The sequence below is a fragment of the Prionailurus viverrinus genome, chromosome A2 (assembly GCF_022837055.1).
Source record: "Prionailurus viverrinus isolate Anna chromosome A2, UM_Priviv_1.0, whole genome shotgun sequence".
Classification (NCBI taxonomy): Eukaryota; Metazoa; Chordata; class Mammalia; order Carnivora; family Felidae; genus Prionailurus; species Prionailurus viverrinus.
In genome coordinates this window covers 167,156,552-167,173,346 of record NC_062562.1, presented here as the reverse complement: position 1 = coordinate 167,173,346, position 16,795 = coordinate 167,156,552, and the positions used below count along the sequence as shown (strand labels likewise).

At 44.1% G+C, this 16,795-nt stretch overlaps 1 protein-coding gene across 4 annotated transcripts in view; it reads right to left on the bottom strand.

The window, feature by feature from the left end:
- RBM33 (RNA binding motif protein 33) overlaps nucleotides 1-16,795 on the bottom strand; it is a 140,501-nt gene that overhangs the window by 122,388 nt on the left and 1,318 nt on the right. The window lies entirely within an intron of this gene.

The following is a 16,795-nucleotide window of genomic DNA, read 5'->3' as shown; positions in this document are numbered from 1 at the left end:
GCAAAGGCTTGTACACAACCGTTCACAGCCACGTTATGGGTAAAAGCCAAAAAGTGGAAACATCCCAAAGGTCCATCAAAGGCAAACATAAAATGGTGGAATATCCATAAACCCCATTCCCCTCAGCACTAAGGGAGAATGAGACACTGACACCCTCAACGACACGGATGACCTTCAAAGTAACTATGCTGAGAGAAGCCAAACAAAAGAAAAAAAAAAAAAACACACATATTCTCAGATTCCTTTTCATAAAATGATAAACACCCAACAGTAATAAAAATCAGCATTTGCTCAAGGACAGTGGGGCAGGAAGCAGGAATTACAAAGGACATAGAGACACTTCTGATGATGACACATTCGTTACAACGTAGTTGTGGTTTCATGGATGTGTATGCACATCCAAACTTACCAAACTGTGTGTTTCAAAGATAGGCAATCTCTTGAATGTCAATTATACTTCAATGGACTCAGTTTTTAAGAAAGATAATTAAGAACCTTTGGTCAGGGATTAAAAACTCAAACGTCTACAGGAAGTAGGCAGGGAACGAGCAAAGCGAGCTGGATGGGAATTATGTCGAATTTAGCAGGGCTTTACCTTGTTTACAGACAAGAGCATTCCCGTGGATTACAGGGAATACAGGCCCAGTGAGGGCAGACTCCAACTTTTCAAGAGAAGACAGAAATACGGATTTTTTTTTAACGATTACGTTAAACACAAGCAACTAATTCAAACTGTGTTCGTTTTCCTCACTCCACCAGATCACATACTTCACAAAAACAGAGAGCATTCCCTAGCTACGACAACATGAACAAAGTCCCAACATTTTTTGTAAGTAAAAAGTTTTGTTCATGGCCGTTTTTGCCATCAGTACACAGGAAAGGAATTAATAGTTACAATCACCCTTGGCAGATATTGCTAATGACAGCACCCAGTTCTGCTGAGGCCAGAAAACCCTTATGCCACGCTAACAACAACCCCTTAGAAATCTTGTTAAAAATCATACAATCCTTGGCCCCTCCCTGAATCTGATCCAGTGGGCTCTAGGAATTGTGATGACAGCTAGAGTCGGGAACCCCCTGCCCCAGTCAACCTCTATCCAGCAGAGAAGACACGCCAGAAGAAAATTTAACTGCCGTCTTGCTATGTAAGTACTTCCTGAAGTTAAATCCACGAAAATCAAAATTAGAAGCCTGGATTATGCAAAAGTAATTAAAATAAATACTACTCCAAGGAAAAGACCCCCATAAAATGTCCGAGAAAACTGGCTATGAAATTATTCCAAAATAAGGATTAGTTCAACCCATATCCTTCATCAACAATTATTTCTTGAGCACCTAATGTGTGTCTGGCATTGTTCTGAACACCTGGCATATGAGGTGTACAAGATTAAAATCTCCACCCTGTTGCGGCGCCTGGGTGGCTCAGGTCATGATGTCACAGTTGGTGAGTTTGAGCCCCGCATCAGGCCCTCTGCTGTCAGTGCAGAGCCTGTTTCATTCCTCTGTCCCCCTTCTCTCTGACCCCCCACCACTCGCATGAGCACGCACTCTCTCTCAAAAATAAAAATTTAAAAAAAAAAATCTCCACCCCACGTAGGTTACTGTCTAACAGGTAGAGACAAATAAAAACCCCACGAACAAATATATATGGAAAACGAGGAGGAGAGGAGTGGAAGGTGTTAACCAGGCTGACTACAATTTTTTTTTTTCCCCAAGTGCAAAAAAGGTGGTTTCATGGGCGGACAGAGCTGACTGATCAAAATTTTAAAGCCCGAGTGGCCGAGTAGGTTAAGCCTCCAACTCTTGATTTCAGCTCAGCTCATAAGTTCACGGTCTGTGGGATCAAGCCCCACATCTGGCTCTGCACCAAAGCATGAAGCCTGCTTGGGGTTCTGTCTCCCTCTGCCCCTCCCCCACCCAAGCACATGCAGGTGTGCTTTTCATCAAAATAAATTCTAAAAATCTTTTCAAGATTTAGAAAAATTAAATGTACATGGGGCGCATAGGTAATATGATCAATTTTAGAAATTAAACCAATGCATTTTAACAATATCATTCGTAAGTTCACTTAAGAGAAACAATAAACCCATTACATGTTAACAGAACATATTCTTTTTAAGATTATTTTGAAAGAGAAAGAGAGAGATGGGGGGAGAGGGGGAGAGTGAGAGAGAGAGAAAGAGAGAGAGAACGAGTGGGGGAGGGGCAGAGAGAGTGGGAGAGAGAATCCCAGGCAGGCACTGTGCTGTCAGCACAGAGCCTGACCTGGAGCTCAATCTCAGGGTTCGTGAGATCATGACCTGAGCCAAAATCAAGAGTCAGACGCTTAACCGACTGAGCCATCCAATGTAATGTCTTGCAAATGTCTTGCAAATGCCCCCAATGTAACAGTCTTGCAAAACTCCTTAATATCTGTCTTTGGAGAAAACAGCTGGATTTTTACGTCTGATTCTGCTTTCAATCTCCTGCAACATTTGTTCTAATTGAAGAGCGTGAAAAAAATGCAACACCAAGTACATGTGAAGTTGCAAAAGAGAGTGTTAATCACGTTTTCAGAGAACTTCAGATAGTCTTGATACTATACCAATACTCAACAAGTGGCAGTTTCTTAAAGCCTGTTTGCAGTGCAGAATCTGAAGCGTTATCAATGAACATTTCGTACTCTCCTCTATTAAAATGCACCGCTGTGTCTTGCATTGTTAATAAATCTTTTATCACGAGTGATCGTGTAACATCGTTTTGAAAATACCGGTTCACTGGGGCGCCTGGGTGGCTCAGTCGGTTAAGTGGCTGACCTCGGCTCAGGTCATGATCTCGCAGTCCATGAGTTCGAGCCCCGCATCGGGCTCTGTGCTGACAGCTCAGAGCCTGGAGCCTGTTTCAGATTCTGTGTTTCCCTCTCTCTGACCCTCCCCCGTTCATGCTCTGTCTCTCTCTCTCTGTCTCAAAAATAATAAATGTTAAAAAAAAAAAATTAAAAAAAAAAAAAAAAAGAAAGAAAATACCGGTTCACTGAGTTATCCAGTGCTTCAAAATCTGGACACTTTTCATCATTCAATATCAAAAATTAGATCTGTTATTAACAGCACCACCAATCTCATCAGAAAAGTCTTCAAATATTGGGATGTTTTCAAGTTCACCACAGCAAACACAACTTTTCCAAAATTCTAATTTTTGCCTGAAAGCTTGGATTTTCTCATTGGCAATCAATACTGTCAGGTGCTTCTTTCCTTGAAGAGGCAGGCTCACTTCATTTGCAAGCACACATCTGGCAAATACTAAAGGCTGAGTGATTACAGTTGGCCAATTGTCTTTTCAAGTGAAACTGGTGTTTCGTGAAAAAAACAAAACAGTAATTAAACAGCTAATTCAGTTCTCAACACAACCAGACAGGTACTGTTCCCTGGGAGCCACAGACGGTAATAACAGAAGTGCCTTATGCGTACTTCCCATTTCGTCTTAAACCAAAAAAAAAAAAAAAAAAAAAAAAAAAAAAATTATGGACTCAGAGTCAAGATTTAATAAAATAACATCTACTACCTCATCAAGGGTCTAACTAAACAAAACTGTAATTTTTTTTTTCTGCGTGGCCTGACTTATAACATTTTGTGGCTGAGGCGACTGACTCCCCATTACTTCTGCAACATTGGTACAAATTTACAGCACTGTGAAAAGGGCACACCGGGTCTTAGTACTATTATGAACACAGCGCTCACAGACACTCTAAATTCATCTTGGGGACCCTCATGACTTTGAAAGCCGTTCCCATCCAATCAGTGAACATCGACAGTATGGAGAAGGACGCTCACCAAGGAATGTTTTATCCACAGGGGAAAAGTGGAAGTCAGCCAAAAGAAGACAAAGCAGACAGGTACAATTAAAATGACAGTCTTGAAACTACACACTAGGCAGCAATAAGAACTGTAACTAGTACTGTTCTGTTTCCTGACATGGAAAAATATCCACAGTAACATAATGTGAGAGAAAAAGTCCCACAACATCATGCAGTATGATGCTCCATTTTATACATGAAACAGACGTGTCCAGCTGTGTCTGCAAGCATATGAGCAAAAGTGCTAGTAAGAGTCATCTTTCTGTATGGAATTACACATTGTCTCCTGTATTCTTCCTTACATTTTTACAAAACCCATTTTCTTTCTTAGAGTAACAGCTTGTCCTTACTAAAGTAATAACCCACTTGTTATAAAACTTCTTCCAATACCTAAAAGTACACAGATGGTTTAAAATCACCCCAAATTTCTCTGATCAGAAGTAACAATCATAACATCAAGTGAACATTACTCCAAATGTCTATGCACACATTGAACGTATAATGCACAAACTAAAACAGGATGGATGGTACGGGATGTCTTTAACAAAGTACGAAATTTCGTACTATCTAAATTTATCAGAAAAAGCCACTCAAGTAAAAATCAATGGAATGACTGAAATTCAAGTAAAAATTTCTTCAACGCAGGAGATATTTTGAGGGTAATTGCCAGCCCTCCCCAACCCCCCAAAAATACACACAGCATGACAGGGGCCGAGGAGAGTGAAGCCTGGCGTCACACGCTAGGCAACAACCGACAGAAAGGCTAAGCGATGCCCAGATTTCCAACAAGCAGGCGGACATACAGGGGAAACGGCACACAGGCTGAAAAGTGCTGGGCAAGCCCAGGAGACCACGAGTAGTTCGAGGTCAGTACGTCTGAAACACCATTCACTGAGAGAAGCAGCAGGAAAAATAAATGCTGAGAAGGCAGATTTGGGGCATTACTGAAGAACCGACGTGAGAAATCTACACTCAACACGCAACATGACTGCAGTTTGGAAGATTATCTGGCAACAACAAAAAAGCAATGACTGAAGAGACAGAAGATAAACAATGGCCTGAACAACAAAGAATTGCAAACCAAGAAGTAAGGGAAAAGTCCTGGTTAGCATCATAGGAGAGAACAGGTGGGAGAATAAGACAATGACTAAACCAGAATCTGTCCGGGTCCAGGTCCTGTGGACCAAATGACAGGGACAGAAGAGAAGTCAAAGAAAACATCAGGATTCTGAATCCAGAGTATTAGTGGGATGTGAACTGACTGGTAAATGTGCTGGTTTATTTTGGGAGTGGGACGAGGAGAAGGTAAGGAGTTCAGTCTTTAAAATGCTGCATGGGTGGGGCGCCTGGGTGGCTCAGTCGGTTGGGCGGCCGACTTTGGCTCAGGTCATGATCTCGAGGTCTGTGGGTTCGAGCCCCGCGTCGAGCTCTGTGCTGACGGCTCGGAGCCTGGAGCCTGTTTCAGATTCTGTGTCTCCCTCTCTCTGCCCCTCCCCGACTTGTGCTCTGTCTCTATCGAAAATAAATAAAATGTAAAAAAAAAAAAAAAAAATTTAAATCCTGCACGGGTCCCATTACACACCAGCCATCCTTTGTAATACTGTCTGACTTGCTGACTGTACAGGACTGAGACGTCTCTGACTCTCAGACACTATGTGAAGGCTGAACGATCCCATTCCATTCTGATCCTAATAATCCGGAGTTAGCACACAGGTAAGGGCTCAGTCTCACAAGATTGTCCAGCTGCAAATGGGATGCCCAGGCTACACCACACATCTGTTGCCCAACTACAAATTCAGAGGGTCCCACAATCACCCTTCCCCTAAGTTAAGTAATTCAACTGAACAACTTACAGAACTTACATCACAGAACCCAGGAGCACCTGGTACTTAGTACGACAGTTTAAAGGATAAAAACGAACGTGGGATTAAGGACAAGGCTGGGAAGGGTTCAAGTGCAAAAGCCTCTGTCTGCACAGGTAAGGGTATGCCACTGTCCCCAGCACGGGGACGTGGGAAGCTATCCCAAATGTCTTCACTGAGGGACTTCTATGGAGGTCTCGTTACACAGGCATGACTTAAACCACTGACCAATGATGACTGACTCGACCTCCACTCCCGCTCCTACCTCCCAGGAAATGAGGTTGAGGCTGAAAATCCTAACCCTTTAAATATGGTTGTTTTTTTCTGGCAACCGGCCCCCATCCTGAAACTAGCTAGGGTCCCCCCACCCCCAACAGTGAGTCATTTGTTAGCATACAGAAGACAATAAACTCAAAGGGTTTTCAGGACTGTGTGCCAGGAACAAAATCCAAATACCGTATTTCTTTTTTATCACAAACACGGTGTCACCTACAAAGTCCTGCCCGCCAGAACCTCATAATGTGACCTTATTTAGAAATAGGACCATTACAGGGGCACCTGGTGGCTCAGTCAGTTAAGTGTCCGACTTCAGCTCAGGTCATGATCTTGGGAGTTTGAGTTCGAGCCCCCGCGTTGGGCTCCCTGCTGTCAGCACAGAGCCCGCTTCAGATCCTCTGCCTCTTCCCTAGAGTTCTCTCTCCCTCTCCCCAAAATAAATAAGCATTAAAAGAAAAAAGAAAAGAAAAGAAATAGGATCATTACAGATAAAAGTGTTAAGGTGAGGTCATACTGGGTTAGGATGGGCCCTAACTCCCACGACTGGTGTGGCGATCCCACTTCTCAGTACAGGTACCAGAGAAGCGTCTGGGTTTACACACAAGAGACTGCAAACACAAGTCTGAAGAGAGATTTACACACCCACGTCCGTGGCGGCACTCTTCACAATAACCAAAGGGTGGAAGCACCCTCACCAAAGGGTGGATAAATGGGGTCTGGCCATACAATGGAATATTATTTAGTCTTAGAAAGGAAATTCTACACCTGCTACAACACGCATGAACTCTGACAACATCACGCGACATCAAGGAAGCCACCCACAAAAAGGCAAATGCCGTCTGACTCCTACACAAGGTCCCGAGAGTAGTCGGATTAATACAGACAGAAGTAGAACGGTGGGCACCAGGGGGTAGAGGACGGGAATGGGGAGGAGCGTTCCACAGGACGGAGGGAGTTAAGGAGATGGCACAGACACGAAACGCAACTGGCCGTGATTCCACACTGCCGTAACCAGATGATGGACACAGAAGAACGATGCAATTATTTTTTAGTTGAAATTTTTTCCGTAGTAAGTCTCTTTTAAAGTAAGAGAAATTTTAAACTGAACTATGAATAACTTTCTACTTCTGACAGAGACTCAAACGTCTGACCGCCTCCTCTGTTGAGGAGCACGTGGGAACGGGCTGGTGGCGGCGGGGTGCCACGGCGCAGACGACACGCAGAACGGTCTACACGCATCCACCTCTGTTTCCTCACTTGCTCGGCAAGGGGCCTCGCTCTGACCAGGCTAAACCAAAGGCACACTAGAAAAAGTACAAAATGACATATGCACAGACTAACCTTTGTGGCATAAAACGAATACTACGTACTGGTCGTGAATAGTGTACGTAGGTATATCTACTAACTTAATACCTCACCACTGATACGGAAAGAAATATGTATGGGAAATACACCAAATTCCTGATGGTGTGCGTGACTGTGGAGAGACAGAGACGACGAAGTATAAAGGGGGCCTTATCTGTAATAAGGTCATTCATTTAAAATACAAACCTGATGCAAATGTGACCAAATGTTGAGTGCTCATTCCAGCCGTGAGGTTAACGGGTTCGTCACGCTGTTCTCTACCTTTTACTGTATTAAATGGCTTCTCCCAGCGCGAAGATCGACAGAAGTCAAAGGACTGAGACGCTATTGCTTTATACAGGTATCGACTCGCCCTCAAGAAGATGTGGCCACGTATGCACAAACGTGGAACAGATGCCCGAAGGGGACTATTTAAAATAGAGAAAAAAGTTTGTTTTTCTCAGTGGAGGAGGGCAAAGTGACCATGAGCAGGTGTGTATCGTGGAAGAGGAAAAGGGATCAAACACGAGGATGAATCAAAGGGGGGAAGTTACAAACAGTGACGTCCCAAAGGGCACACTGCTGGGAATCCCGGCCCTAGCGTAAATCCATGTGAGCACGGGGGAAAGAAGTCTGGGGCTGAAAAGGCAGGTGGAGGCCTCTTTTTCTGGAGAAAGCAAACTCATCCCCTGACACCAAGGAAACAGAAAAAGACCAAAAACAAACAAACAAAAACCTGTAAGTACTGCAGTGAGATTACAGCTACAGCAACAGAAGTGGAAAACAACCAGAATTCCCAAAAGGAAGTAAACACAACTCTCGGTGTTGGGCCCATGTGCTTGGACAAAGGCATGCGAAGCAAAGGAAAGACCACACCTAATGCAGTACCTTTAGAATACGTGCAGCCCCTTTCTTTAAAGTTCCGGTTTGTACCTATCACAGTGAGCAGAACCAAGAGAACAAATTGTGTCCACATTCATCCGGTTTTGAAGCAAGAACAATGCATCCCTGAAGACCCCAGGGGAAAATTAACTTTGCAGGACCAGAGTGGTCAATGCCCTCACCAGGAGACTCTCCTTACCCAAATATCTTGTTAGGGGTGCCTGGGTGGCTCAGTCGGTCAAGCGTCCGACTTCGGCTCAGGTCATGATCTCACGGTTTGTGAGTTGGAGCCCCACATCGGGCTCTGTGCTAACAGCTCGGAGCCTGGAGCCTGCTTCGGATTCTGTGTCTCTCTTTCACTCCAGCTCATGCTGTCTGTCTGTCTGTCTGTCTCTCTCTCTCTCTCTCTCAAAAATAAATAAAACATTTTAAAAAAATTTAAACATCCTGCTGGATATTCTATTTTCATAAAGGAGTCACTTTTTCTTAGAGCAAGGCTATAGGTATCTGCCGGAATTTTTTATAATTTTCAATTACATAGCAATGAGAGGTCTATAATTAACCCAACTCTCTTGCTTAGCATTCTAACTATTTCCTCTTTTCCAGGAACCTGGGACTTGGATTATAAACAGTACAGAACATTAGCTTCAACAGGGTTCTAGCCAATTGCCTAGTCCAAGGGTCAGCAAATTCCGGTCCACAGGCCAAGTACGGTCTGCCACCCCTCTCTGTCCAAATGTGGCTGCTGCCTGTTTATACAAGCAAGCTTTTATTGAAACAGTGTACGCCAATTCAATTACATATTGTTCAGAGCTGCTTTCAGGCTACAAGGGCAAAACAGAGTAATTGCAACAGAAGCCATGTGATCTGCAAAGCCTAAGATATTTACCATTGGCCCTTTGCAGACAAAATTTGCCAATCTTTGCTCTAGTCCAAAGGTTCTCAACCTTCTTCCTTTTGCTTCAACACCATTCTCATGTATGATATGCTCATATTCTAAATGACTAATAGTGAAAATTCTGTATTTCACAGGTGAGTAAATTTAGACCCTTCATTTGAGCCATCTAGGAAGAACAATCAGGGTAACGTTCAAGAACTTTGAGGGGCACCTGGGTGGCTCAGTCGGTTAAGCTTCCGACTCTTGATCTCAGCTCAGGTCTGGATGTCAGGGTCCTGAGTACAAGCCCGGCATTGGGCTCCATGCTGGACACGAAACCTACTGAAAGGGGGGCGGGGGGAAGAACTTTGAAAGTGAGCATGTTAGCCCTACAGAGTAAAACTACCAAACTGAGCAACCAAGCAAAATAATCAGACAGAGCCTCTATGCCATGTTGCTTGAAAAATAATTTGTAGTCATTGTTTTAAAGATCTCTCACCTATATGGGCCCCTGGACAGGCTCTCCCTGAAATGAACTTTGTACTCTGTTTACGTGTAGTGCGCACTGGCCATTTGCCTGCCTGTCCTGCAACTGAATTTCTTCCTGAGTCTGGAAGTCAATCACACTAGGAGTCCCAATAGAAGACAGGGCTCTGCCTCCCCAAGCTACAAAAGCTACAGCCTCGATTCTCTGCCATCCCGGGCAGCCTGGAGGAGGGCCAGCGGTCTGAGCTCAGCCAACCGATGTCCCCACCACGACTTAGGAATGTGAAGGAAATCACACCCTATTTCTTTTCCCAAAAGTCTTTACCCTCCTTCTAAAAAGTTAAACTTTCTAAACTGGCAAAGATCAGTTGCTAAATAGGTGAAACTTAAGGGAAGAAACGTCAAAGGAAAGGAGAAAGCTCCCCCCCCTCCCCCGGCCAGTCCCTTTTCTGCCTTCCACAGACACAAGCAACTGCTGTGCAGACCGTGGTCCCCACACTCCACAAAGGTGCAGGGGAAATGTAGGCGTGCCCTCCCCGAGCCTCTGTCCGTGTGCTTGGACTGCACGAGGCGAGGCGCTCACAGGAAGCCCGAGTCCCAATTAGCTTCACAGCCATTCTCAGGAGTTATTCTCAGGAGTTATTCTCAGGAGGCAGAGGCAGGACACACACAGGGCAGACGGGAGGCCGTCAGAGAAGACGGAGTGAGCTCTGGAAAACCACGTTGTTGCCCCTGGGCTCACAGGAGCTGTGACAGTCGGTGGTGGCTTCTTAAGGATCGATACCGCCCAAAGTCAGTACCTGCAGAAGAGCCGACTGAGAAGGCCCATGAGGTTCCCCAAGACTCGGCGGGGTCACAGGACTGCCAGGCAAGCTCCTCACAACTAGGCTGAGATCACTAGAGAAAGTTTTCCCAGCCGTTGCACCTGCACCTTTCCAACCACTGTGGAAGCCTCTAATTCCTGCATTAAAACCCTTCATACCTGGGACACTTGGCACAGCTTCTGTTCCGACTCACTGATAAAACTCAAATAATCCCAGCACTACAGAAGGGCTGAACACAGGATCCATTTTACTTCAGTGAGCTCGCATTTTTACACTTGTTTTCTCCTTCAATCCAACCGCAAATCCTCCTCTTACAGATGTGAAAAACAAGACTAGCCGAAGTTAGTGAACCACAAAGCCAGATTTAAACTCACGTCTACCAAACACCAGGTACCGCACTCTTCAACTTGCTGAGGAAGCAGCTATAGCAGCACACCCTCTGATTTCCTAAATGAAAATATTAAAGGGGGGGGTGCCCCTTGGGTGGCTCAGTCAGTTAAGCGTCTGACTCTTGATCTCCGCTCAGGTCACGATCTCACGGTTTGTGAGCTCAGGCCATGCATGGGGCTCTGTGTCGACAGCATGGAGCCTGCTTGGGATTCTCTCTCTCTCTCCCTCTTTCCGCTCCTTCTCTGCTCATGTGTATGCTCACACACTCTCTCTCTCGCTCAGAATAAGTAAACTTTAAAAAATATGTTAAAGGGCAACTATGACTTCGTTGATGTTTAGGTAGGAAGGTCACTTATTTTATGGAACGCAGTAAACCGCACAGGCAGAATCACTCAGCCACAGGCTGCAATCTGGTGGTCTACAAGACACATGCTCTCTGATTTACATGATCTCTTCTTAGTTGACTTAGTTAACATTTTAAAAATGGAATTATATGCAAGTATTAGAGTTCCATCTTCTTTCAAAAAAGAGGAGAAAATATCAAAAGATGGCAAATAGCGGACCCACATTTAGCGATAACTAAAACAGCTAAAGATAAACAGCATTTGGGGGTGCCTGAGTGGGTTAAGCATCAGACTTAGGCTCAGGTCATGATCCCGCAGTTCATGAGTTCGAGCCCCACATCGGGCCCTGTGCTGACAGCTCAGAGCCTGGAGCCTGCTTCGGATTCTGTGTCTCCCTCTCTCTCTCCGCCCCTCCCCTGCTCATTCTTGTTTTCTCTCACTCTCTCAAAAATAGATAAAACATTTTTAAAAATTAAAAAAACAAAAAAATGCAAATAAAAAAGATAAACAGCATCTGGCGGAACACAACAAAATTCCTACGTTGGTAAGTAACTGACGAAGTAGCTGTAGACATGGGGCATCCCTGGAGCAAAGCGCCAGCAGCAACTGTGAGCCTGCTGAGGCCCCAGAACCGCCCTGACCGCTGTGCTTCTCCCGTCCTAGGCATCTATCCCTCCACCTCACTCTATGAACTACCAAAGTGCCTATCCTCACAAAAGCATCTCCATGAACTGTCTTGTTATTCTTATGTTTTGTATATAACTGAAGTATCAAAAACCAGTAATAAGTTTCAGTTAAATGAGACAAGGAGAAATGATAGGGAGAAATATATAAGAAAATTTCCCAAAACTGAAGATTCCCAGACTAAAGTGTCCCCCAAATGCAAAGCACAATAAAAAGATATTTGCTGATGAAATTTGAGAACACTGAGGAGTAACTGTTAAAATCTTCCAGGGAGAGAAAAAGGTCACATACAAAGGAATCAGAATGCCATCACTTTCAACAGCAGAACTGGAAGCCAGGAAAACACAGCAACACCACCAAAAATCTAAGGAAAATGAATTCAAATCTAGAATTCTAGGCCTAACCAGATCATCAATCAAGTATAAAAACAAAGTAAAAATCTGTTCGGGCAAGCCTGAGTCAAAAAATTTAGCTTTACCACACTAGAAATGGGAGTGTTGAACCCTACACTAATTCATTTGAAAACATAAAGAAGTACTTTGCCAGAAAAATCTACCAAAACTGACCCACAGAGGGGCACCTAGCTGGCACCTAGACAGAAGGGTATGCAAGTCTTGATCTCACTGTAGGGAGTTCAAGCCCCATGCTGAGTGTAAAGATTACTTACGTAAATAAACTCAAAAAAAATGACCCAGAGACTTTTAAAAAGTGAAAGAGACCAATGATAGAAGAAACTGAAAAATAAAGAGGTACCAGACCCCAAAGGCTTTGCAGACAGAGTTCTTCAACATTTCATACAAAGGTTTTTTCATTATGTCCCAGAAAACTTCTCAACTCATTCTAGGAAATCAGCATTTCATTGGAAAAAAAAAAAAAAAAAAAGAAACAGGATAGCACCAATGCACACACAAACACAAAGGAAGAAAACTATAAGCCAATCTTTCTTATGCTCGTATATAAATCCTAAAATGAAATCCAACCATATATTAAAAATAACAAAACACACAGGTTTTGAGCCCAAGAATGCAAGGTTGGTTCAACACTAGAAATCTACCAACATAATACATTAAGAGATTAAAGAAAGGACCTCACAGATCACCTCAATAGATAAGGAAAAAGCATTTGATGAAAATTAAAGGACTCAAAAAGCAAACTTCTTCACTAAAAAAAAACAGTATCACAAACCTACAGTATACATATCTAATGGGAAAACATTAAAAAGAACACTCTTTAAAACCCAGAACAAGGGGCGCCTGGGTGGCGCAGTCGGTTAAGCGTCCGACTTCCGCCAGGTCACGATCTCGCGGTCTGTGAGTTCGAGCCCCGCGTCGGGCTCTGGGCTGATGGCTCAGAGCCTGGAGCCTGTTTCCGATTCTGTGTCTCCCTCTCTCTCTGCCCCTCCCCCGTTCATGCTCTGTCTCTCTCTGTCCCAAAAATAAATAAACGTTGAAAAAAAAAAAAAAATTTAAAACCCAGAACAAGCTCACAAGACAGAGAAGCCTGTCACCACCCGCACTCTTCAACATTATACTGGAGGGCTTAATGATGAGTGCCTCTGAGACAAGACAAGAAATGAGAGCTATAAATATTAGAACAGAAGACGCTGCAGAAATGACTGTCTAACTAGAAAATCTAAAGTACCAAACTGGCAAAACAAGATTCAAAAAACCAGGTGTATACTATTCAATTAGATCTTAAATGTTTTATTTTATTTCTGAGAGAGCACAAGTAGGGGAGGGGCGAAGAGAGAGGGACAGAGGATCTGAAGCAGGCTCTGCACCGACAGCAGAGAGCTCAATGTGGGGCTTGAACTCACAAACCACGAGATCATGCCCTGAGCCAAAGCTGGACACTCAACCGACTGAGCCACCACATTTTAAAAAAGCTTTTCTACAGATCAATATCAAATGTGAGAATAGGATTAAAAACTACACCATCTTAGGGGCACCTGGGTGGCTTAGTCAGTTAAGCGTTCCACTTCGGCTCAGGTCGTGATCTCACGGTTTAGGAGTTCCAACCCTGCTTCTGGCCCTGTGCTGACAGCTCAGAGCCTGGAGCCTGCTTTGGATTCTGTGTCTCCCTCTCTCTCTCTTCCCCTCCCCCACTCACACTGTCTCTCTCTCTCTCTCTCTCTCTCAAAAATAAATATTTAAAAAAAAAATTTTAAGTACACCATCCACAGTGACAAATACAAAATATCTACGAACTAACAAGAAATGTGAAAGAACTATATAAAGAAAATTTTACTTAATGTAAGTTCCACAGGGGAAGGGACCTCTGGTTTATTCACTGTGTACCCCAGCCTCTTAGATCAGTGCCCGGCACAGGAGCAGGTACTCGATAAACATTTGGCAGATGACTAACAGACAAAAAAGAAAAGCTTGACAGAGACACTCTTGTTGCTGGATGAAAGAACCCATCCTGTAAAAATACCAATCATTCTCAAATTATGTAAATAAACTCAACACAACCTAAATAAGAATTCTAGTAGAATTCTTTACGGAATGTGATTGATGATTCTTAAGTACATTTTTTTTTTTTAAATGCACAGAGCTAATCATATGGGATTAGCTGGAAAAGAATATGCCATCATAGGGGTGCCAGGGTGGCTCAGTCGGTTAAGCATCTGACTCTTGATTTCGGCTCAGGTCACGATCTCACGGTTTTTGAGTTCAAGCCCTGCAACGGGCTCTGGGCTGATGGCATAGAGCCTGCTTGGGATTCTCTCTCTCTCTCTCTCTCTCTCTCTCTCTCTCTCTCCCTCTCTATCCCTCCCCAACTCATGCCCTGTCTCTCTCTTTCTCTCTCTCTCTCTCTCTCTCTCTCTCTCAAAAAATAAACATTAAAAAAATTTTTTAAATATGCCAACATATATACATAACACACAAAGGCATATGCACATATATTCACACACACAATGAAATGATAATTCCAAAAAACTGTTCATAGTAACTTCTTAAAAAGGTGGAAAAGACAGAGAAGAAGTCAACAAATCATATTAGAACTGTTACAGGCCCCAAATTCACACAACACTCAAAATAAAACTCCATATGGAATAAAAGCTAAATATAAAAAAAAAAGCCCAGAAGTGTCAAATGGTAAAAACATAGAGGAACTCTTAGCATAGAAACAGATTTACAAAAAGAAAAAAAAAATACTTATAAAAGAATAAGTGATATATTTCACAAAGTAAAACTTTAAGTTCCATATAGTAAAACACTTACAACAAATTTATTTATAGGGCAAGCACAATTTTAAAAAAGGGTGACTAATCCTCTGATACAATACACAGAGAATGAGAAATATACAATAAGGAGAAGAGGTCAACCACCCACTTTCAAAAAAGGTGACTGAGAGTCAGTTAGGCATCAGACCTCGGCTTAGGTCATCTCTCCAGTTTGCAAGTTCAAGCCCCCATCAGGCTCTCTACTGTCAGCACAGAGCCTGCTTCGGATCCTCTGTCCCCCTCTCTCTGCCCCTCCCCCGCTGGTTCTGGTTCTCTCTCTCAGAACCAATAAATCTATGACATGACTTAAAAAAATAAGTAGCAAATTATGTAAACAAGCAATTCACAGAAAAATAGCACATGAAAAGATGTCTAACTTCTCTGGAGATCAGAAAAACAGAAATACAGGTTACAACATCGAGGCTCTTTTTCTGTCCCAAGATGATCCAGAATTACAAAGATTCTTAGGGTATGGGAAACGGGATACTCCCACACACTACTGAGGGAAGTTAAGGACAACTTGCAGTAGCTACCAAAATTGTAAATACATGTAATTGCAACACAGTACTTCCACTTTTAGAGCGATCCGTCCTCCAGAAATATTTGCATAGGCACACTGAGTTGTGTCTACACACGTTTAGCACGGTATTTGCTAGTGGCGAGAAAGCTGAAATAACTGGAACGCCCATCGATAGGCAAACGATCATGGTGGATCCATAAAACTCTCACCTACTGACATGGGAAGATGCCCAGGACCTGCTTTTAAGTGAACAAAGCAAAGTGCAGGGTACTAGAATTCTACTCATACCGTAAAAGGGCACAGGAGGGTTCACAAGGAAAACATTTCATTAATTCACTCACCGTCAAATTATGCGGCACGTACGCAACGTGCCAGCAACTTGGAGCACATGGCTCCTGAAAAAGACACCATTCCTGTCTCAATGGGACCTATAGGCTCCTTTTTCCAAAAAGACCAAATAAATAACAAACCGGGCTAAACGTTCTGAAACAAACAAGGCTGCCAAGAATAAAAGGCAGGGAGGCTCGGAGGCAGGAGCTGGACCTACTTCACGTAAGGAGGGCATCCTGGGAGCCTGAGACCCGGAGTGCGAGGGCCGGAGCAGTGCAACCCGAGGGGACCTGGAGGACCGCACTCAGCCTGTGTGCGGAGGCCGCAGGAGCCAAGTCACACGCAACTCAGAACCCTGGTAAGGGCTGTGGCTAAAGCCTCGGAGGGAGACGGGGTGGCCCTGACCAAACGGAAGGAGAAACTCCAGAACCTCAAGGTAAAGCCTACCTACTCCTCTAAAACAGCAAGTCTCGACCTTTCGAGACCCAAGTTCATCCCGGGCGCCGAAATGCTTTGATTTACGTCGACTGTATTCGTAGGTATCTACTGTCTCAGGACCTAAGGATCGCGAACTTGAAAGGACACGCCCGCACACAGAGCAGCAGCCACCTCTGCAACGCCTTCACACACCACGCCGCCTCGGCAAAACGCCCCTGTGCGCGAGAGAACACGCAAGTAACGGGTGGCATCGTCGGCGAAAGGGCTTCCGACCCAGGAGCCCCCGGGCGACGCCTCCAGAACGATACAAAACACAAGACTGTGACCCCGGAAAGTAACCGAGCAAGGAAGGAACACCCTACCTACCCCGTACCTTCACGTTTTAACTCGAGAGCCCCAGCCCTAACAGGCACGACATCTCTTTACCTTCCAGAAAAGCGGCACGCACCAAGCCCCCCTGCCCCAAGTGACACTTCTGTG